Here is a 24,956-nt window from a genome sequence, read left to right as displayed (position 1 = left end):
ATGGCATTTTCCCCACTGATGAATCATTCTTGCGGCATTTCAGCTAACAATGCAAGCCGAGCCTCGCACGGTCTGGGTACAGCTGCGAGTTCAATCCTTTGGCTCGAGCTATGATTTACCCAGCTGTTCGCACCGTCAAACCGTATTCAGTTCAATCCTGGAAATGTCACCAGACGGCGATAGACAACACTCCGCCATCTGCCATCTAAGTCTGTGATCTCTTGTTTGAGGAATTTTACATCGTACCAAACCATGGTTCCGATACCTTCTCTGCGGTGGAAGAAAAGGCAAAAAATAACCACTGCTGAAAGCGGCAAAGACGTGAGACGCTTTTCAATTGGATGGGCAAATTTAAGTCAGCCCGGAAAGCGAACATTTGGTTCGCTTATTGCCTTTTGCACACGCGAATCCGGATGACAGCGGAAGGCTAACAATCGGTTGTTTCCCCATATGCGAGCGAGCCAGCGACTGATTCGCTAAATTTGCCTGAAGCCGGAACTGAGGCCGGAAAGCGATTACGAAACGAAAATTTTGCCCCCTGTCGGCGTGGCGAACAAACACGGTGTTTGGTCAAGGTTGTTGAGCCGAGTGGGTTTCGTTTGCATTTTTTCAGAGCTTTCTCGTAAAGAACGAATACGCCCAGTTGCAGAAATTTTGACTCATTCACAACGGTCTGACACCGCCTTGGACCGTGGAACATTTCATTGGTGAATAATTAATTCGCAATCCATTCATCGATAATAGACGCGGGCAAGATCATACGGAATGCATGCCGCTCGAGTATGAATAATTGAGTAGGAAATGCATCAGCAGCCGTGCGGCAGCGGCAGCAGGAACAGAAGAAATAACTTTCGAAGATGCCCATCTACGGGGTGCAACTGTCGAGAAAGTGTTCCAATGCAGCCGCTGAGAAGAAGACCACCACCAAGAGGGGGATAATCGACATATGCTTGAGTTTCCGCCAATTGAGCCGCACAAATGCGTGTACGTGTGCAATAAGATCGTAGATGGGAAATTTTGTATTAAAACTGCATACTTTGCATGCAGTGTGTATCGTGTATCGCCATAACAAAACTGTTGCCAACCGAAAAAAGGCATTGTCTCTCGGCTAGAGAAAGTTCACATACATTTTCAGCTAATGTTTGACAGTAAGTAACAAGGAAGAGTTGCGAAGAAGAATGATGCTGTGTGATCAATTTGTTTTTTTAAGCCACAAGTTTATGTATTACTTTCCAAATCATTAGTAGATTAGTAGAGCAACATAATTGTTCGAAGAAAGCAAAAGAGATGAGCAGATCGTAACAAACGAGTCTATCAGACACAAGAATAGATAACTTTCAAGAATGATTGATTCCCTACACATGAACTGTTCCAGAGTATATAAACTGACTTACTTTCTCGAAAAGAACAAACCATCTTGGACTTTTTTCCTATCATATTTCTCCCAATCTCAGTTCATAACAGGATTTCCTTAAATTTCAATCTAGTTTGCATGATCTGTTGTAAGGTAAAAGAACTCTTTAACATGTTGAGCCCCGGTCGAACCAGGGCATCGACAATGAACTTTTCGTCTGGCTCACGTCGGTCTCTGCGGAGATATAGTGGATTTTTCTAAAAATTGCATTGTAATAAAATGTAAATAACATTGTTTCTGTCGTTGCACATCAATTTATTCATAGCTCTCCTTAATGTTGGATTAAAGACTTGCAAAACTCTGAAAACCTCGGACGTTTGATAGGAGAAGCATTGAACGCTTTGAGAAACAGATTTTCGGTGCCGAAAATTATTCGAGATTTTTGCGAGCTAACGTATGCAAGATTGTTCTTGCAATTATCCTGCAACCTGACGGTGAATTCACCTATGCATCACCAATCCTAACAACCCTTTTGCGTTATCAGTTGATCTCAGCAGATATGGCGGAAACAGTGCTACGCGACCGTAATGAGCAGCAGAAACTGAAGAGAAAACCCAAAGAAAAAGTACCTGGCCAAAATGTACATTTTTAAGGTGAAGGTGGAAGCTAGCCATTGTAGTAGTATAGGTAAACCCACGTGTAAAAAGGAGTAATAGTGTTTGTGAGAGAAGAGCAAAGCACACGTAAATAGATTAATTCACTTATCAGACTGTGTGGCGCTTCATTGACACGAGTCTTTGAATACATTTGAAAAAAAATAACAATTCAATACTAGTAAAATGTATGAACGATATGTTCCGATTAACAATTGCAAATATAAATATATATAGAAGGTGCATTTGCATATGAAGTAAAATTCTGATTATACGCGAGCGTAACATGAGCAAATTTATAACACATGCGAATTGGGGCTCTTTTGGTATTAACAAGTTCTTCCGCATAGCAATTCGATGTTGATAATTACTTAATATTTTCCTTCGTTGATCGTATTGTTTTCACATATTCACGTTGGAGAGCCTTAACCATTCTCGTCGTCAGCCGAGGCATTCTGATTGAATGTAATACTTTTCCGTTTTTTGAAAGCATAGGTAGCCGTGGCAGTGTTCCGAGATCTGCAATACAATTTTCTCAACCAATGTTAAAGTTGTTAAAACTAACATTTTAGACCCATTAAACGTAAAAATAATAATTGCATTGATATCAACACAATTTTATTCTATTGATTTTCATGACTTGAAACACTATGACTCAGAAATAACATTTTATTGAGTGGTTTTCGACGTTTCGATGATGTTGTCTGGCATCAGTGTCGAAAAAATAACGATGCCTTCACCAATACGAACAAAATTGCCGAAGATTGAATAATCAAAATTTAACTTTCAGAGCACTTGCTCGAGTTTTCCGACGTTTTTCACTATACAGTGCGACAGCAGATGAAAATTTAATATCTTGTGAGTAATTCATTAGAGTTTGGTTGATATTACTTGAAGGGAGGTGTGCGAAAATAATCATTTTTTTCACACTGTTTCACAAAATTATTAATTTTCGGGAGAGGGGTGAGGGAGGGAAATGAAAGAAATGATCGCCATTGTGGCTAGCTTCCACCTTCACCTTAAGTGCGTTACACATACAACGTACCGTCACCGTTCCGTCAACTCTAGGATTTATTTTGCCGACACCGAAATTGCCGTTGTTGGTATATGTGAATGCGACCGTACGATTTCCATGGGAGAATATTTGACATTTCATTCGTTTATGTTGACGATACGGTGACGTGACGTTGTATGTGTAGCGCACTTTTTGCGGAAGCGTCAGTGGAGGCCAGCCGCTCAGTTCAGTCTGAACAGCAAGCAATCACCTAGAAGGAACGGATAAAGGTGCTGGTGAAAAACATAATTCCAAACCATTCTTTCTAGACCTATTTTACGCTGGAGCACAACTGGCAGGCAGGGTTGCCAGTTATCCAGTTAAAACTAGATTCTCTTAGTTTTTTTCCCCGATCCAGTCAAACAGTTAAACCCAAATCTTCAGCTTTAGTTTTACCCATTTTATGTAAAATATATTTACAATGTATAAATATTATCTCTCCCTCAACCTTCCAATCTTCCTATATTTTTCTCCAGCTAATGCTTTCGAATTCAATACGATTAGCGTGCAGTGTGTGTATTCATCACCGATTTTATGAACATGAAGCAATAATTAATAGATTTTTCATGTTTTACCCAAATAAACTCGTTTTTTTTCATTTTTATCTGCTTGAATGATTTGAATTATTAATGGTTTAATTTCCCCGTTTCATGACCTACATAGAAATGCTACACAAAGCTTTGAAAGAGTTTCTATTTCTCAATCATCGGAACGGGTAAAAGAATCATTTTAGATGAATAAATGCCGATCTTCTTAAAATAAAACGGATTTGGAGGATCCAGTTTTCTTTCAGTTTTTTAAAAGCACTCTTCCAGTTAGTTGAACAATATTATTGGCAACCCTGCTGGCAGATGACGGGTACTTAACGTCCCTCAACAAGGAGGTAAGCGATGACGTCAAATACATCTTCCATACCAAATTTCCGAAAGAAGTTCTTCTGAGGCCGCCGATCAGCGACAAGAAAATGTCCAAACCGTGGCTCTTTCTCTCGAGATTTGCGCTGAACGGGAAGATATACATTACGAAGTGCCTGCCGGAAATTGCCGTCTTCAACAAGAAATATCACGCGAAGGAGGATGTGGTCTTTTGATCGGACCAGGCCTAGGCCCATAATTACACCAAGAGTTCACTTGAGGTTATGAACCGGCTGAAGATGTATCAACCCAGCAAACATTAAATCCTATAACTTTTGCACATGCTAAATCACATATGTATTCGTATTCAACCACAATCGTATAAAATATCAATAAAAGTATGCACCATGTGTATCCAAAATTGTATAACATGTAAAAACTCGACTTTATATATCGTTGATGGATTGAGTCATATATTGATATAATGAGCATCGTTATATCGCTATATGCAGTATAATATATGTATACTAGCTGAACCGACAAACTCCGTCCCACCCAATTTTTTTTTTGTTATCAATTCCTTCAAACGTTTTCTTACTATGAGCAAGTTCATGGGTCCAATCGCAGAACTGCTCATTGATTGATCTTCTCTTCGACCCCGTTGAATTTATTTTTTACTATAAAATTCCTAGTATTTCTAACAAAACTCATCATTATAATATCAGGTTATTTTCAGACACAATTCTCGTTCAAGATTTTTCAACCACTTGCAAATAACATGTTTCTCCGTTACATGGAATAAATGTTTTATACAGAAAATATGATAGAATAAAGACAGCCCTAAATCGAACAATTTCTTCCTCGAGTTCTGCTCTTATCAACATATCCGGCGATCCTTTTTTTTTTTTGGTGTAGATAGAAGAAGATATAGGAGTGCGTTTCATCACATTAAAATCCATTTCCAGTTTCGAGCAAAGATCAATTTCGCTAGCGCAAACATCAAATGGACTAACAGCGCTTGTCCTCATGTGATTGTAGAACATATAGGAATTTAATTTTCCGAATTTTCCCTTTTTCCTTTAGAGTTTTCCGATTTTCAATTGTCATGTTTGGTTGGAACATTTTTGGTTGAAATATGAGTAATTTTTTTAATAGGATTCCCTCTCCATTCCTTAGAGAGCGGGAGGAGTATCTAACCACCATAGAAATATTTATTGCTTCCTAAAACCTGCACATGCCTAATTTGGTTTCATTTGCTTGATTAATTCTCGAGTAATGCAGAAATTTGTGTTTCATTTGTATGGCAGCCCAGAACCCCCCGCCCTCCCCTTAGAGAGGGTGTTGAAGAGTCTCACTACCATAGAAAAATTTATTGCACCCAAAAACCTCAATATGCCGAATTTGGTTTCATTTGCTTGAATAATTCTCGAGTAATGCAGAAATTTAAGTTTCATTTGTATGGCAGCCCCTCCTTAGAGAGGGAGGTGGAGAGTCTAACCATCATAGAAACATTTATTGCACCCTAAAACCTCAGTATGCCTAATGTGGTTTCATTTGCTTGAATTATTCTCGAGTAATTTAGAATTTTGTGTTTCATTTGTATGGCAGGCCCCCCTTAGAGAGGGGGGGTGGAGACACGACCGCATAGTTGCCGTATGATTACATCAGGCTGTTTGTGGCATATTTATTTTAGATATGTTTGAATAATTATATTATGAAACTCTTAGATAAAGGGTGTGTCACATCAAATTGCATCACGGAAAAAACGCTGTAGATATTTAATTTTTAGGAATTATATCTTCCGCTTTCAGATAAGAGTGTATATATCACGTTGGCCATGCTTCACTGTCAATTTTTCGTAAATTTGGAAAATTTCGGAAGCTGTACACCGAAATGCTGACGAAGCCGCATTGCCTGGTAATGGACGATGAAACCTACGTCAAAGCGAACTTTCGTCAGTTCCGGAGAAGATTCGCAAGCAGAAACTATCCAAGTTTTCCAAAAAGTACATCTGCTCTTGCGGAAAGCGGAGCGCCCCCTTCGTGATGACCGGCACGGTAAACGGGCGGGTTTACCTAAAGGAGTGCCTACAGAAGCGCTTACTACCACTATTGAAGCAGCACGAGGGCCCGACCATCTTCTGGCCGGATCTCGCTTCGTGCCACTATTCGAAGGACGTGTTGGAGTGGTACGAAGCCAACGGGGTCACCTTCGTGCCAAAGGAAATGAACCCGCCCAACGCGCCGGAGCTTCGCCCAATAGAGAAATATTGGGCGATTATGAAGCAGGCCCTCCGGAAGAACCCAAAAGTTGTCAAATCGGAGGCGGACTTCAAGAGAAAATGGATTTCTGTTCAAAAAAAACTACAACCTGACGTTGTACAGAACCTTATGGACGGGGTAAAGAGGAAGTCGCGAGCATACGGGCTTGGGCTCGAAGTATGAATAAAAAGAAAATGCCAAAAGTTGTTTAATAGTTTTTATTTTACTGTCTAAAATTTTCAAAAGGATCGGTCTACTGGGCGAATTTCTACAGCGTTTTTTCCGTGATGCAATTTGATGTGACACACCCTTTAATATTTTGGTAGCCCTAAAAAGGACTGTTTAGGTTGATTGTTGGGTATTGTTTGTTCACTGCACCAGTAATAAAATCGAGCGAGGATGGAAGAATTATGGATGGTGCTATATATTATATATATATAATATATTATCATGTTCCCTTCCCAAATCGAACACCCAAAGCTCGATGCTGTCAACGCGAATGAACAAGTTGGCTGTTTTTGTCAGAGTATCTTGCGGAACTTGCGTTGCAATATTTTTCTTCTACTGAACATGATTCATGGTCGACTAGTTTGCACCTCATGCGGAGTCAGTCAAATTTATTCTTCAAGTGCATTTTGTTTGAAAAACAAATTTCTTGCACCTGTTTCCCCGTGCTGTCAAATGTTTCACCTATAAAAAGAGCAAACGTTTTCGTGACTTGGGCTTTGTTTATTTACCTTTTTGGCCGAACCAGAATTGAAATAAACGATGTAATTTGTGTGATTCGTATCTATTAGATGTTTTAGTGAAAGGAAAAAGTTCAACTTATATAATTCTAGTGCTCAGAATAATAAAAACCTAACATTTAGTGAGAAGTAAAATAGAATTATAATTATGTTTCGAAAAGTTAAAAGTCAATAATACTGAAATTTCAGTATATGCCAAATGTCAGTTGGGTCGTACCAAGCAACATCGTCGTAATAATTTCAAGTAACCAAGGTAACCTAGGCAACAGTCAACATACACTGGCCGCTATCTAGAATAACACTAAACACCGGCTTTTATGGTTGCTGCACGGCAGAATTAATGCCACTTACTCCTTTTAAACGCCGAAACTGGGGAGCGCAAATTGGCACAATCGAAACATGGGATCTGAAGCAGCAAAACATCAAACGAAATGCATGTTTCATTGCACAGTCTCGTATGCTTGTGAAATAAGCAACTGAGAGGGCATGGGCTACTTGTATCAATCGACCAATCAGAACGCGGGATTTTCGTTTAGACTATGCTAGATATTTTTCAATTGTTCGATAGTTAGATTCATAAAATATATAATTTACTTCATTGGAATAAATTGTTCAGGATCAATCAAATTAATTGATGCGAATATCTCGTAAACCCATTAGGAAACGGCTGGACAAGTGCTTCAAATTGGACAATTTTCGCGATGCGATTAATTTTCCGTTTCTTAACTTGTACCCTGTTTTCTTCTTGTATCTGTTTTCTTCTACGTCATTCTACGTCAAACACTCTGCTTCATCGATGGATATATAATAAAAGTTTCCACAGTTACCAGGGAGCTTTTGGAATTTTTCAGTGCGTGGTAGGTTCTTACTCTTTCGTTCTAGTTGTTTTGACCACTGGTATACACGCCCAGGCAAACTATTCCACTGATAATCGAGATTCTACTGTACAAAGAACAGCGAAGTTTCGAACCTCACTCAGTGCCATATTCACCTATTATAGCAAATTTATTCATTCACCAGCGATATGAATAAAATGGACACTATTGTTATCCGCGATGACATATGTACAGTGTCGACGTCTGGTGGAGACTTTCAAATTCGGAACCATGATACAGCACGGACTCGATTATATACAGTCTTCGAGTTATTTTCACTGTATATAATATTAAATTAGTATATAAAACAGTGGATTTAAGTAATAAATGAACACATCGCCTTTACAATGTTCCCATGGAAGAAGAAGAGTTTGCGAAATAAAAAGAAAATATTTTCCAAGCGGCCACAGTAAATTGGTACGGGAAGGAATTTGTGGAAAGGATTCTTCGAAAACACAAACGCAAAAAATACACACTAGACATCACAACACTACAACCGGAGATAGACGACATAAAGAGAATTACTCTGCCATTCTACCCCAAAATGACGAATCCGACCAAAAACACACTTAAAAGACAAGCACTACACATAGTGTACAAAAGCGAAAATACTCTTCGATTTGATTTGCTATGTAACCTGAAGTACAAGATTTCTCCCGATGAGCAATCCGAGATTTATGAAATACCGTGCCGAGATTGCCCTGCTGTATATATCGGGTAAACTCTTCGAAAAGTTAAGGTACGAGCATAGAACGGCAGTGAATAACAGCAAACCAAATGACTCACCAGTAGCGGTACACACCACCAGCCTTGACCACAACATCGATTGGACGAAAGCAAAGCTGATAAAATACGGCCGAAAGTCAACACAACTTAACGCATGGGAATCAATGTTCATCAGCACTCCCAGAAGCCGCTGATGAATGAAGATGATCCTCCCATCACATCATGTTTGTTCAACCTAACGAAGCTGAGAATTCAGTAACTTAACTCTTCAACCTTCGGACGACTACACAACACGTACGAAGACAACGAGTAATCAGTCGGACATTGTACCGTAGATGGGCAGCTTCGCACCCGAAACCGGTCGACATTTTAGGTAATTTTTAAACCATTTAAATAGTATGAACAATAAGTGTTTGTCTTGTCTCGCGTCGCGTCTTAGTAAATGTCGTGAAGTTCTTACGTTGCACAACAAATCAAAATAAAAAGGGATTTAAGTAACATTTTAGAAGTAAAAAAGTTCAAAGTTTGTGGTTTTTAAGGAGTTACTCTTAATTTCATCCAAAAATTCATAATAAACATGAATATTTCTATCAACCAAATTGAAACTTTCTAAACGCTCTACAATTCATTCTTTGACACCCAACTTCTATCTTTTTTTATTTCGCTGCAATATAATTTTAAACAATTTCTGGTGAATCTTCAACTAAAATCTACCAAAATCACGGATTTTTTTTCTCTTGAAATAAGTCATATTTGAAATTAAAACAGTATCTGTGTATGATCGAGTCTAAAATTGTATATAATCCAATCATACATAATCGAGTCTGTATATAATCGAATCCGACCTGTAATCATAATTTGCTATTGAATTAGTTGGCAAAAAATTGTGTTAGTCCAAAAAATCATTGAAGAAATTATTCTTTTACCCCTTCCCGACATTTTTCTCCACTACATCTACACACACCAAGATAAAAAATTGTTCTCAAAATATTTCAAAACTTCAGAGTTTAATCTCTAAAATGATCTAAATTCCATCTCTGAGCGATCATTCTATGTACAAAAAATGTTTTTTATTTGTAATGAACAAAATCGGTCATTACGTTTCGGGCAACCCAATAGATAAAAAAAATCATAGCTTATCACATCTGTGTTATCAAGTATTTGAAATCGGAACATTGTGTCGCTTGTGTCAAAATCAATAACAATTAAATAAACGGAAGCCTTTCTCTTGCCACGCCTGCGAAAGTGACTGAAACAACACACCGAAATGTTTTGATCACCCACCCCCAAACGTAAAAATAATACCCAAACAATGGGCTAGTTTTGCAGTCATGATGGGTACCTCCGTAACGCAAATCCGACTCGCACATTTTGCAATTCGCTGTTTGCGTGCCTTGGTCGTCCCTCGAAAGTTGTCCCCGTGAATCAACAAATCGACAACGTAACGAATTATCGATTGCAAATAGCTAGTAGCAGAAAATTTTGATTCATTTAGAAAGTGAAGCGACCACTTGAACCACTGGTTAAACCCATAAAGACGGCCTTGCTCGGTCAAACCGGTGACCAGCTTCGCACGTCAACCCGCAACTCAATTATAGTATATAATCAAAGCCCAGCTAGACTTCCTGGACTCATCCTGGCGATTGCATATCAGCAAACAAGTCCAACAAGACAAAAGACCTAAACGTCCCCGAACGACGAACTCTGTGCGTCCTCTCGAAGTGGTAAACAAAAAACCGATTATATTCCACTGAACAACATGCTCTGTTGACAGGGTCTCTATGCCTGAACTGTTTAGCACTTAATTCCAGTATATTTCTGCTGAAGTTGGCCTTCAGAAATATTGCTAGTATTCGTGTACGCTTATCTAAACCATACAGAAAGAGAGAGGGTGGCAACCCGAACCGGACCCGGTCCTCCTTCATACCCCGGTCTTTGAGCGCAGGAACGCACGGAAATCACTGAAGTAGACAGGTGAATATATATTGCACTGCTGAATGGAGAGTTGCTCTGCTAGTAGCAGGGTAGCAGCAGTTCACCTTTAGCGGTATGAAAGTGAGCTCCATGTGCACAGCATATTATTTTTATCTTTTCCCCTCGTTTGCTTTGCATTCGCAACTAGTTAAACAACACCATCGCTAGTCTCACAGCAACAGTACGAAACTGTTCGATATCCTCCGCTCGTCGCCATCGTCGTCTTTCCCCATCGCACTGGGACGTCATTTTTCTTCCTGAAAACCAATAGCCATGCATAAACTATACACTCACAGTGAGTTAACCAAGTGCACCGGCGAAGAGACGCGCGATCGAAGCAGCCTCTCACTCTTCGTGGCTGTCTCATAAACTGCACTTGTTACATAGAAATGTTCCATTTGCGGTGAATGCATGAATGGCTGGATTCGTAGATTTCGGTTGTGAAAAAAAAAAACAATCACCGCAACGCAATGGCGGGCAGGCGAGCACGTATCCATGTGATTAGTGTTTTCGGGTTTATGCTCCGCTTTGATAGTTTTGCTGCGGTTACAAATCACGTTTATTTTGTCAAAAACAAGCATTGGTGAATTCCATGTGAAAAATGCAACCCACACTGAGGAACTTAGAATCTTGAATCTTATCTCCACTTTTTAAAACACACATACGATATCAAAATTGTCGTTCAGGTTTACATAGATGGATCGATGTAGGGAAAGCGTGGGTAAGACGGACAGTGATGGTAATATGGACACGCGATTTATTTGTAAATGTATAAATGATCTCTAGTTGCTAATACTACCATAAGGCGTTGAAATTATTCAAATTTTAAAGTTTTTCAACGATTTTCCTCAAAGAGAAATTATGATCATGGTTTGACCACCTCTGATCTTGGTTTGTCCAAAAAATGATCATGGTTTGTCCGGCTTTAGAAATCACCATTTTTGAATGAAAACATTCGAATACTCAAGTAGATGTTGCATTTATAATTGCTTGAGTACACCGTCATCATATTGATCCATCCATAATTTAGGCTTTCTTCAGAATATTGCATTTTCTTGGGCATTTTAAAAGTGTTCACCTCAACACACTCAACACAGACAAACTTTATTTCTGCTATGCGCGAAGGACACAATAAACAAACTGCAGCGCGCCAAGCGGTTGCCATGGAAATCATGTGGACAAAACAACATTATTGAATTGGACAACTCATGATCGGAATTGAGTTCATCAAAATGCGTTAATTTAATGGTTTAGCTATGTAAATCTGATACAAAGGGTGTGCAAGCATGATGTTTATAATATTGGTAAGTGTAACAATCCAGAAGGGGTCTGAATACGTGCCAAATTATCATCTGGTGATCGATTAAAAGTTAGCTCGAATGAGGGGCGCATGGACACTAATACATAGTGTTTTTTATAATCCATTAAAACATGTGATTCCGTAAAAATATAATATAAAACTACTGTAAATCATGAAAAAGACAATTTTATTTATGTGTTTTGAAACATTCGAATACCTGATTTGACAAAGGTGTGCTGAATTAGAGCATTAAAAAAAGTGGACAAACCATATTCTCGACTGGACAAACTAAAATCATTTACCTTAGTTGCATTTTGAATTTCATGTTCCTACCAATGAGTATCTAAAACATTTCTATAGCCCTGACAAAAACTGAAAATCATAAGTGATTTCATATGCAGATTTAATTTTTGCGTCTTCGATATTCAGCATTTTGAGTGGCTCGATTTCGAAATTTTTAGCACACTGGTGCTTATATTCGGGTGTATAAGTTAACATGAAAGCGTTGTGTAGCATGTACCAAGAAGTAAATTTTTTTTTGTCTCTATTATAGTGACTTTCAACACGTTTTGGTTAGTTCGTCACTTTCTACTTTCATTTTTGGAAGAATGTCGGGAGTGAGAATTGAACTCGTAAACTTTAGCGTGAGAGGCATGGATGTTACCACTACGCCAGATCGTCTCCACAAGTAAATTATTTGTTAGAAGAAAATTTTAGTTAATAAAATAATGATACTGGTGATGTGGAATAGATAGTTGCCAGTGGGAGTGAGACGAACAGACGGACAGTCTATTTATTGTTTTCTTAAGGAATACCCCTCGTCTGTAAAAAAATCAAATCCTCCCCAAATGTGGACTGCCTAACAACTAATTTCAATCAGAAAAGAAACACGAAGTGCGATGTCGGAAATTTTGAGTGATTTTGACATTGGGGGAGGTTGGGTCTGCCATACAAATGAAACATAATTTTCTACATTACTCGAGAATTAATCAAGCAAATGAAACAAAATTTGGCATGTGGAGGTTTTAGGGTGCAATAAATGATTCTATGGTGGTTAGATACTCCTCCCCCCTCTCTTAGGGAGGGCTGCCATAGAAATGAAACACAAATTTCTGCATAACTCGAGAACTAATCACGCATATGGAACCAAATTTGGCATATGTAGGTTTCAGGGAACAACAAATGTTTTTATGGTGGTTTGGCACTCTTTTCCTCTCTTTAAAGAAGGGGGAGGGAAGGTTGCAGAACAACTCGAGAACTAATCAAACAAATGGAATCAAACTTACCATAAAGAGGTTTTAGGGATCGATAAACGTTTCTATAGTAGTTCGACACTCCATAAAAGTCCCATAAAAATAATATATATATACTATTTAAACCAAACATATTCCAACCAAACATATTCCAACCAAACATGACAATTGAAAATTTTCGGAAAACTCTGAAGGAAAATGGGAAAATTCGAAAAATTTGATAATACGGTACCGCGACTTATGAGAAAGGCCTTTCAGCCATCTTGGATTTTTTCCGCAGTGTGTGTAAACAATCAACAATATTTGCAATTTTTTTTTTTTGCTTTTTGTGTGTGGAATTGTTTTGGTTATTCCTATTCTGAATTTCTGCAGGGTGAGAGAGTTGATTGAAAAGAGCAAAATTGTAATGTTAAAATGACTGGAACTGTGGCAATAAAAGCATTGAAAAGTTGAAAGGTAAGTCTTTTACGCTTAAAGCCAGGTTTGTAATATACTCTATCTTATTTTATGTTTCAGCTCAAGAGAACAAATCGACTCTCGGTGTCGGTTGGTGATGGAAAATAATAATGTTCATCAGAGCCAAACTTGACAGTAATATCTTTCCCGCGTTTTGCAGTCAAATCCCTTTCCACAATCCTCTGTATATTTATACCGTTTCCCCTCGCGCCCTTATTGACGACACGGTCACACCTTTAGTATGCATATACACACCTTGGTTGGCAAGAACGCGATGTAGAACAAACACGACTCGTAGTTTATGAGATAAAAAGCACGAAAATAGTGCGAATTTTAGTTGTAGGGGACCCTTTTTTCAGTGTCGTCCCTTTCTTCGGGAGGTCCAGATTACTGAACTTCACACACTCCCATTCACCGCACTCCAACTTCAAAAATGTAACTTCCAAGCACCTTTACACAATGTTTAATGATCAGGGGCGCTTCATAGTAAAAAAGAATTATATAAGCTGTTGTGGATAACTTGAAATGTACGACATCACTGTATTTGACCATATTTATTGTAGTTGCTTCGAATCTGAAACAGAATGGTAAGTTTCAAATAGAACATGATTAGTACGATTATAACCTCACAAATCAGTGAGCTTTCTTTTTTCTAGGTCAAATGTTATCTATGAATAAATGAACATTTTTGTAAATATATTCCACTGCTCACTTTTCAGAAATTTCAGTAACTTCTAGGAATCAGGCTTGCCATTTCGTCAATTGATGTATCTGCGCTAGCAGAAGCGTCTCGCCTATCTTGACCCGGATGTTTCAGTATCTTCATTCACTAAACTTGAAGTTACAGGGCAGGCAAAAACAATCTGAACTTAATTCGTTTATTTGAATGATAAATTAATTAATACATTATTTAAAGTATTGATCTTCGCTAGCCACTACTTTTTCCATCTTTCTGGCAATTTATGGATTCCGTCACGTGAGAAAGGTTCATCTTTTGAAGCCATGAATGAATCCAGCCAATTTTTGATACCCTGTCATGAAGTAAAGCGTGTTCTACTCGAAGCGTTCTGCATCGATCGAAAAAAAACGGTAGAGACAAGACAAGACAAGACAAGACAAGGTATGGGCTATAAAGCTGGTGAATCAGGATTTCCCATCCGCTATTTTCCAAATAGTCGAACAGCAACACGAGCCAGAGCGTTGTCATGATGTAATATTATCGACTTGTGTCTCATCACAAAATAACAACGTTTTTCGGCAATGGCTCGCTTTAAGTGGACCAATTGTTGCCTGTAACAGTCGCCATTGATCTTTGGCCAGGCTTTAACTGTTTTGAACTGTCGTGGTTAATCCAAGTTTCGTTCCCGGTAGCGATTAGATACAAAAAGACTTCATTTATGCCGTACAAACAGCATTTCGGACATGCAAAATCGACATCTCATTTCAATTCGTATGAAACATGATTTCTTACTTTTCGATGTATTCCGCGGCTTTAACTTGTTTAGAAATAGCTTGTCGAGTTACACCCAATGGTTCTGAAAGCTCATTTTGTGTTTGACATGAATCATGATCTATTTCTTCGTCTAGAAACATTTTCGGTTGACCCGGACGCTTTTTTCTGTCTTTAACACTAATATCACCACTTCAAAATCGTCCAAATCATTCGCTACAAAAGAGATTGCGTTTGAAAGTCAGTACAGGAAATATCACGATGTTCGAGATGCTCTACGGTATGACTGATAAAGGAGCGAACGAACTAGATTCGGATCACGGATGGGAAATTATTGCTAATCTGGATTCCCTACATAAGCAGATGTATGTTCCCGAACTGACGTTAGAAGAAACATGCTGCTTTAGTCCGCAATAAATTTTCTATCTACCTTGATGTGGCTAATCTTCCCGACGAAATACATGATGAATACTTGGTCATGAGAAATGATTCCTCGACTCGAAGTTCCTTGTTCCCTTTATTCATAAATATCTTTATGAGATTCTCTTGAATCAAAATCGACGAGACGAGAAATTAATCGAATTTTGGAGACAACACAAGATTAGCATTGGTTCACAAACACAGCTTTGTATTACGAAAAAAATGTAAATAGAAACAGCAACATGAAATTTGAAGCAAAGCGTAAAATAAAGTGTATCAAAACAACGGTTTTTAATTTCAACGTAAATTATCTAATGTTGTAAAAGTTTAGAGTCAATGCTATATAGGAATGACGAATTAGTTCGGTATATTTTTAGAAAACGGTTCCGGCTGTTGCGACTTGATTCATTTAGTGACAGCTGTCTTTTGCGATTTCGCAGAAATTAGACAGCTGCAAATAATATTCGATCGAACCCTAAAGTCACATGGCGTTAGGTTCCGAACAAAAACATGAATGTTTATTATTGAATTATTAGATTAACATTAGATTATTATTAGATTAATATTATTGAATCTAATGTTGAGCTATTTCTCATGAATAAAAAAACCTTAGTCGATCACACATTTCTTACATGGAAACTTTTCAGCGAGTTATGAATCTTGCTTAATTAGAGTTTCGATATCTATCTATCTATCTATCTATATATATAAAAATGGAGTGATGTCTGTCAGTCTGTCTGATTCTTATAGACTCGGAAACTACTGAACCGATCGACATGAAAATTGGTATGTAGGGGTTTTTGGGGCCGGGGAAGGTTTTCGTGATATTTTGAGACCCCTCCCCCCTCTCTAAGGGGGGGCTGCCATACAAATGAAACACAAATTTCTGCATTACTCGAGAATTAATCAAGCAAATGAAACCAAATTTGGCATGTGGAGGTTTTAGGATGCAATAAATGTTTCTATGGTGATAAGATACTCCTTCCCCCTCTCTTAGAGGGGGCTGCCGTACAAATGAAACACAAATTTTTGCATTACCCGAGAATTAATCAAGCAAATTAAACCAAATTAGGCATATGGAAACTTTAGGGTGCAATGAATGTTTCTATGGTGGTTAGATACCCCTCCCCCCTCTCTTAGGGGTGGCTGCCATACAAATAAAACACAAATTTCTGCATTACTCGAGAATTAATCAAGTAAATGAAACCAAATTAGGCATATGGAGGTTTCAGGGTGCAACAAATAATTCTATGGTGGTTAGACACTCCACCCCCCTCTCTAAGGGGGGGCTGCCATACAAATGAAACACAAATTTCTGCATTACTCGAGAATTAATCAAGCAAATAAAACCAAATTTAGCATGTAACGTAACGAAGAAACATGTTATTTGCAAGTGGTTGAAATATCTTGAACGAGAATTGTGTCTGAAAATAATCTGATATTATAATGTCGAGTTTTGCTAGAAGTACTAGGAATGTTACAGTAAAAGGTAATTTTAAAGGGTAGATTAGAGGATCAATCAATGAATAGTTCTGCGATTGGGCGGGACGAAGTTTGCCGGGTTAGCTAGTTAACCATAAATGCCATTCACGCGGAATTTTTTCGCGATTGAAAAGGTTAATGCTAGACGATTGCAATAGATTTGCTGTTGCCTTGCACCCTCTTCGTGAAATATACGCAATGGACCACCTTCAACTTCTTACTATTTGTGTACTTGGGCGAATGGCAAACCGACAAGATTGCGCTTGACAGCGAATATCGATCTTTTCATCTCGATTCGTTTGCACAAAACTCGATCAATGCAAAATGTTGCACACTAATAAATCACTACTTCGACAAGAATCGATAGGTTATCGAGAAAAGAGATGAATCATTTTTTTTTTATTAATTCGTTTATTTTTACAGGCTCAGTAGAGAGATGAATCATGAACTTATAAAAGATTTTTTGGAGGCAAGACAATCTATGATTTTCGTAATTCTGTAAACTACGTGCAAAATCTAGGATCAGACACGAAAATACAGTTTTTTAAAAAGAAAGTTGTTCAAATCTTATAGTTTTTTTCTGTTTGAATTAGATAATTTTTCACTTCTAACAAACGAAAACATAAATATGATGACTGAACTGCCGTGGTGAATAATTCCACAATTTGGAAAGCTATCGCATGCTGCTTTGTCTATACAGATCCTAGAAAGATTTCTAGGATCTGTATAGACAAAGGAGCACACGATAGCTTTCCAAATTGTGTAATTAGAATCGTTACAATCGTCGGAGTACACATTGCATAATCAAAGAACTAGAGCAGAAAATTTTTTCCAATCTTTCTTAGCTAATCAAGCCAAAATCAAAACCCAAGAAATGAACAACTAATGGATCAAATCCACACAACTGGGTCTCTCGTAGCCATTCTAGAATCATTCTTGGCACAGTGCAATTCTTCCGCTGCACCGCGCAAGAATCTCACCAACCCGCCTTGTATGCCTGTCTCTGCCCGAGTAGCGTCCACCATCACAATGGCTAACGAGTGCAAGATTTCATCCAACGGCAACCAGATGCAAGTTGCGCAATTTGCGCTTGAGAGACCTCCTTTCTACAGACTGTGAGCACCGGTCGTCGGTGGGCTCCGGTAGCCTACAGCAGCAGCAGCAACAGCAAGCAGCGAGCCGCCAGCGGCAGATTGGAGTCATGGCCTGCGATCACTCTCGATTTCACGAGAACGTCCGTCCCATCTCGCCCTGCCTTTCCACCGAATCGAATAACGATTTTGGCATCTCCACCCGACATCCGAACAGGGCAACCCATTTGGAACTCGTCGATTTGATTTTAATCAATTTATACACTTGATCGCACCGCACGCTTTTGCGTAAATAATTGCGACAGTTGTCCGCTAGCGATGCCATTTTTCTTCTATTTTTATGAACTTACTTTGAACAGCTGCATTGGAACACCAATCTCGGGAAAACACTGCTTTTTTTGGTTTCGTCAAATGTTATATCCTGCTGGAATCTTCGCAGTAACTCACTTCAAACTTCACTCTGCTCGAGCTGCTTATCTGTATCCTAGTTTTGCTCGGTGCAATCACTGTCACGGTTCCATTCACCAGGGGTTATTACGGAACTCTGGGAAACATGCACTACCACAGACGGCTATCAGCACAAACGACCGAGAGTGAGAAAAAAGGTCGACACTGGCTGCAAACAACATTCACTTTCCTACACAACGAGACTAGCAAATTTCACTACCCTTCACCACAATTCCACAGCGCGCACTCCTGCACTTTTTTTTATCCGTCCACAGGGACGCGATCACGGCGTCAAGGGGTCCCGCGATACTAGTGCGGATCACTCGATCACTAACACCACAAAAACTTTCTTTTGGCTTCAGAATCCCGGATTAAACGATCAACCTCCTTCGACTATGCCCATATACACTTTGGAGGCCCACAGTCCAAGCACAATCTGTTGCACCCGTTCTAGTCCTAGGGGGGTCGCCCAACACCTTCACTCTAAGGAGTGCTTTTCTTCCTTTCACACTTTTCTCTGCAGACTTCTCTGCGGGCGGAGCTCGCTGGAAATCGCTGCTTATCCGATAAAAGTCGTCGATCTACTGAACTACCGTGGTGCTTGGGGGAACTCCTGCAGCCTACCAGAAAGGCCCCAAAGACTTGAAAGCTGCCGTAAGCGGTAACAACGATACATTTTATGTTTTTTTCTCCTTATGTTTCTTCTCTTCTGTGCCGATCGTGGCGACGCGTGGTTTCGTTTTTTCGCTCACGCGTGTGGGGCTTAGCTCGTGCCGCGCACTCTCCTCTCGCGAACACCCACAACACACTCAGCTTCTCTCACATCTCGTGGTGTTGCTGCTGCTCGGATTGACTCCAACAGTTGGGTGTTGGAATGCTCTTCGACAGCTGAAAAAGACTATGATGGCTGTGAGGACACTTTGGGGAGAATGGAGAGAAAACTGATTGGGTATTACGCTTCGAGGAAGGTGTCCAATTTCTCCACAATAATTGAAAATAAATTGACATAATTGTCAAAACTGAATACTTCGGAATGTTGATACCACTCAGTACAATTTAGGCGACATTATCTTCAATTACTTATTTGCATTGATCTCGTTCGAAAAATATGCTCATCTCTTAATTTAATTGTGCGCCGTGCTCTTGTTTGTATGTACGATGTGATCCATTATGCATATAAAATTCAGTTCACAACAATCATACACAATCTATTATTCAAGCTTTGATTGGCATGTTGAAAAAATTCAATGTTCATAAACATATGTCTCTGATACATGTTACCTAGTTTAAGTATTACTGGAGATATTAATAAAAATCTACAAATATTAGTTTATAACTTATATTGAGAATTTGAAAAAAATGAAAAAATCAATCTGATCATAAATTGATTCGCACAAAAAAACTCAACTCTTATTTGAAATCAAAGTCCCAACATAATCCAACATTAAAAGTTTTTTTCAAACATTCCGGTATTCTAGTCAATACTACGTAAAAGTAGGTAAATAGTAGACCATTTTGCCATTTTGGTATTGTTGATTTATATTTTAGAAAAACAAAAAATTACGTTTGTTCCTAGTGAGTACTTTTATAAAAAAAATACCCTTGCGTAAATTTGTTTTAGCATGTTTTGTTCATCGATGGACCCCTCGGTTATGACAGTTGGTTGTGTACATCTGACACGAACATAATCTTAATCAACTTTTGGTGCACAGTGACGTGTTTTTGACGTCGAGGAAGCTTCCGGAAAATGGGTGGAAAGCAAATCTCAGCACAGGTCCGAAATTTGATTGTTCCAGCGTGAGATTGCTGGGAAGTATGGGGTAAGCCGTGGTGCGGTCCAGCTGGTCATTCGGAAGCATCAGATGCTCGGCAGCGTGGCCGATCGACTGGGAAGAGGACCGAAACGGAAAAGTGATGCAAGAACGGACACGATAATCATCCGTGATGTAAATAAAACCCCACGAACGACCATTCGGACGATTGAAGAAAGGTTGGATCTGCATTTTTTCAATCGCGCCATTCGACGATGCTTGGTGGAACAAGACCTCAAAAGCCACTTCAGGTATAAATCGACCGATGATCAGCAACATCAACAAAATAACAACTTCAGTTAACGAGGGACCATGTCAACAATTCGCTGGAGTTCTGGAAGCGCGTTATTTGGTCGGACGAGTTCATGTTCAAGCTGTTCATAAAGAAAAAGGGATTCCAAGCGTGGCGAAAGAGCGACAAGAACCTCCAGGACCGGCATCTTCAACCCACACGGTGGTGGAAGCACCATGGTTTGGGACTGTTTCGGAACCTCGTGGAGAGTATGCGTTGTCAGTTGGTTATCGCGACCAAAAAGGGGTCATATTAACTATTAATCATTTGTTTTGATTTTTTTTAAATAAACCATGAAGTGGATTCTTTTTATGTCATACCCTAAAAGTGCCCATTTAAGAACAAAAGTATTTTTGTTTTTCTAGAAAATAAATCAACGATACTGGAATGGAAAATGATCTACTAATTACCTTCTTTCACGTAGTATTGACTGGAATACCAAAAAGTTTGAAAAAACTATATTGAAACACATTGATTTCAAATGGGAGTGGATTATTTTTGCCCCCATCACTGTATATTCTACAAATAGGTTCATATGATTTGTATAGTTCAAAATTGCAACACATTTTGCAACTATGTTTTTTCAAATGTTATTGGCAACCCTTTTCAAACCCGATTTCAAGTAACGCACAACAACATTGGCAATCTGTGAAAATTACAAGTGTTTGCGGCTAGCCCAAGAAACGCCAAAATTGCCGAAGCTATTGGATACTTTAAATGAAACGACCAAAGACGCCAATATTTCTGCAGCTCCCATGCAAAGGTGGCGCCTGCTTCTTCCAGAGCTAATCACTTGATCACAGAACGGATAATGAAATTGGGAGTAACTTGACCCAGGAGGTTATTCTTGCTGAGAAATAGGAAAACGATAATCATTTTCTAAAATTGAAAACAATTCAGCATTGATTCTGCTACACAATGGACATTACAGTCGACGTCGGACGATTACATGAAGAAAAACTTCTCGAAATAAGCCGAACAAAAATTTTGTAACCCTCTTGTACTCGTGTGCAAAATTTTACGTTTTTGATCGAACCAAATTATCCTTCTGTAGAATTTTTGCATTTCTTTGTGTCGTTAGATTCTTGCTACACGTAGCTGAGAGACAAAGATATCGAAAATTCAGGAAATGTTTATTCGAAATATTGAAAGTTCTTGTCGGTTTTGATAGTTATACCTAACTGCCACAATTTGAATAGTTTTTTATTTCTAAAATGAAATTGAATACGAAAAAACCTTGGGAAATGAGAAAAACAAAGCGCGACAGCCGAAATGTTCATTCAAGTCTTATGCATTGATCTTGTTTTTATGCCATTTGAATGATCTTAGAAGAAATGAATGCTGTAGTTTGTGTAATTTGTATTTTTAGCTGTTTTAGAAAGAAAAAGTTCAAAGAATATAATTATAGAGTTAACATTTGAAGAGAAGTAAAAGTGAATTGAAATTGAGTTTAGAACACCTCGATAATATTTAAATTTCAGTTTCTGCTGAAATGTCAGTCGAGCACTTATGATTTTGAACGCTAGCATAAATTTAAAAAAAAATAGTTCGTTCATTTCATCTAATTATTTTTACTTTTAATAACAATACTTTTCCTATGTAGTGGACTATTATAAGAAAAGTAAAAAAAATCTTTGACGTCACAGTTTTAAACATCTTACATTTTCCATCTCGCACGTCTCCTTCGTAACAACTCATATGATACGTTAAACAATGACGAACGACAAATAAGGCGGCGGTGACACTGGATGCAGAAAAGTGGTCGTGCGAATTGTATGCAATAGTGAAAGTAAACAACCACATTGAGTTATATTGGTGTGGTTACATTGCTTCCCCCTTGCTTCGTTCGAATACGTCAGCTTCTGTCGAACAAAATTGTTTGTTTCTACTCGTACAATCAAAGGTTCGTGCGTACTCCGATCCAAAGTAACCTCAGGCCGAGGTGACACTGGATCGGAGTACGCACGAAAACTTGATTGTTCGATAACTGACGAAGCCAAACAAACAATTTTGTTCGATAGAAGCTGGCGAATTCGAACGAAGCAAGTAGGAAGCAATGTAACCACACCAATTCAATTCTTTGTAGTGGTTTACTTCTCACGATTATATGCGTTTCGTGCAGCCTTATTTTCGTAAAAGGCTGCAGGCAGTATCACCGTAGCCTTTGACCTTAGTATCCTTTTCTGTTTCCATTTTTTCATGGCGTACTGTATTCTATTAGTCAAATCATTTTATTTGATACCAATATACCCTGCAAACATTAAATCGTATAACAAACGCGTATGCAGCATCATATATCCCAAATTTTGGGTGGTATATGATGCGCCTAACTGGCATATACATGCAAAAGTGGAGGATATGCATACATGACGATTGCTTGTGAATTATGAATATACGTCTTACACATGCATCTAGTAAGACTGTTGTCATACGTATATACGATTTACTACAGACAAACAAAAAAACCAAGTGCGGAAAATGTTCGCAACGTTATAATTATGTTTATAACATTACAAACCACCATTTGTATATAAAACAACATTTATGTTTATAAAAATAGGAATTATTCAATTGAATTTTAGTGTGAGGCGGGTATAAACATTTAAAATGTGTAGTTGTGTTGGTTAATAAAAATTCGAATTCTAAGTGTGTTTTATTTCAATTTACTTTCGGAATATAAAGTTGGAAAACCCTGTATGTTTCCCATGCTGCTTTTGAAGCGGTTTTATTTAGCTGTTTGTATGATTGTAAATTTTGGCGAATAACGTATTTTCTCGAAACCCCATCAATATGGGTATCAAATGAAAGAGCTTGACTAGTAGGACACAGATTTTATGTAAAATGGAAATCCAAAATGGCGGCGGTTAGAAAATGGCAGACAAACAAATTTCGTCCAAACCCCATCATATATGTATCAGATGAAAGGGCTCGACCAATAGGGCACAGTTATTTATAATAAATTCAACTCCAAAATGGCCAATTACTTTCTTCGTGCTACTCCCGCATATGGGTATCGAATGAAATAATTTGATTAATATAATACAGTTAGTCATGAAAAAACAATCCATTCCAAACATTTTAAAACTTTTTGGGATGTAAAACGGGGAGAAAACTGTGTCGTTATCGAAAACTGCTATACTCTCCCGACTGATAATTCGACATGATCAACATTATATGGATCAAGAGCAATCAGTTCTAGTGATTATAAAAAAGCTCTATAATGAATTGATTTCGGAGCTGGTAATGTTTTTTACAAATCTTGAATCAGACGAATTAGTAGCCTAACCAATACTGCTAGATCCTCGCTTCAAGCAGCAAGGTTTTGGGGATAACAGAAAGTACAACTATGCACACAAATCGTTGCTAAGGACGCTAAAAATGACATCCATAGACTACACGCCTACGAAACTACTACAAATCGGTGGTGGTGAAGCGCGGTCATCTGTATGGGAGGAGTTTGATGCATTGGTTGGCAATCTTCGATCCTCACATGATCCAAAACCTGTTGCAATATCTATTGCAGATAAATATTTAGCGGAACCACATTTGCTGAGAATAAGTGACCCTTAGCTTTGGTGGAATGAAAGGAAATCTATTCTCTCCCCGGCTCTACCATTTTTTTTTAATATTAGGTTGTCAAAAAAGGCCTGCGGTATTTCCGCGAGGTGTCGTTGTAAGCGCGTAGTTCTAGTTGTATTCATTGTATCGAGTCATACTATAGCTTGTTGGAAAGGTATTGGAAAGGCGCTATAATATAGTCCTTGACAGTGTTTTGTTTGGTTAAGTCGTTCGTGAGTTATAGTGTCGCCATTTGAAGAAACTTGGATTCACAAAGAAGCTCGACGTATGGGTGCCACACACGTTGACGCAAAAAAACATCTTTGACCGTATCGACGCATGTGAATCGCTGCTGAATCGCAACAAAATCGACCCGTTTCTGAAGCGGATGGTGACTGGTGATGAAAAGTGGGTCACTTACGACAACGTGAAGCGCAAACGGTCGTGGTCGAAGCCCGCTGAAGCGGCTCAGACGGTGGCCAAGCCCTCATTAACGGCCAGGAAGGTTCTGCTGTGTGTTTGGTGGGATTGTCAAGGAATAATCTATTATGAGCTGCTTCCCTATAGCCAAACGTTCAATTCGGACCTGTACTGCCAACAACTGAACCGCTTGAAGGTAGCACTCATGAAGAAGAGGCCATCTTTGATAAACAGAGGCCGCATTGTCTTCCATCAGGACAACGCCAGGCCACACACTTCTTTGGTGACTCGCCAGAAGCTCCGGGAGCTCGGATGGGAGGTTCTTTTGCATCCGCCGTATAGTCCGGACCTTGCACCAAGTGACTACCACCTGTTTTTGTCCATGGCGAACGAGCTAGGTAGTCAGAAGTTAGCCACAAAAGAGGCCTGTGAAAATTGGCTATCCGAGTTTTTTGACAATAAGGAAGCGAGCTTCTATA

At 38.8% G+C, this 24,956-nt stretch overlaps 1 protein-coding gene across 2 annotated transcripts in view; it reads right to left on the bottom strand.

Annotated features, from left to right (window-relative positions):
* LOC129768533 (mucin-2) overlaps positions 1-19,032 on the bottom strand; it is a 187,652-nt gene extending 168,620 nt beyond the window's left edge. The window contains exon 1 of one of the 2 annotated variants that reach the window (XM_055770257.1): positions 18,300-19,032. The gene's annotated coding sequence lies outside the window, so the exon portion shown is untranslated. The remainder of the gene's footprint in view (positions 1-18,299) is intronic. The other variant, XM_055770265.1, reaches the window with a different exon arrangement.
* Between the last annotated feature and the right edge of the window lie 5,924 nt (positions 19,033-24,956).

Source organism: Toxorhynchites rutilus, chromosome 1 (genome assembly GCF_029784135.1).
Source record: "Toxorhynchites rutilus septentrionalis strain SRP chromosome 1, ASM2978413v1, whole genome shotgun sequence".
Taxonomy (NCBI): Eukaryota; Metazoa; Arthropoda; class Insecta; order Diptera; family Culicidae; genus Toxorhynchites; species Toxorhynchites rutilus.
The sequence above is the reverse complement of the archived record's forward strand: the minus strand, read 5'-3'. Positions and strand labels throughout refer to the sequence as shown.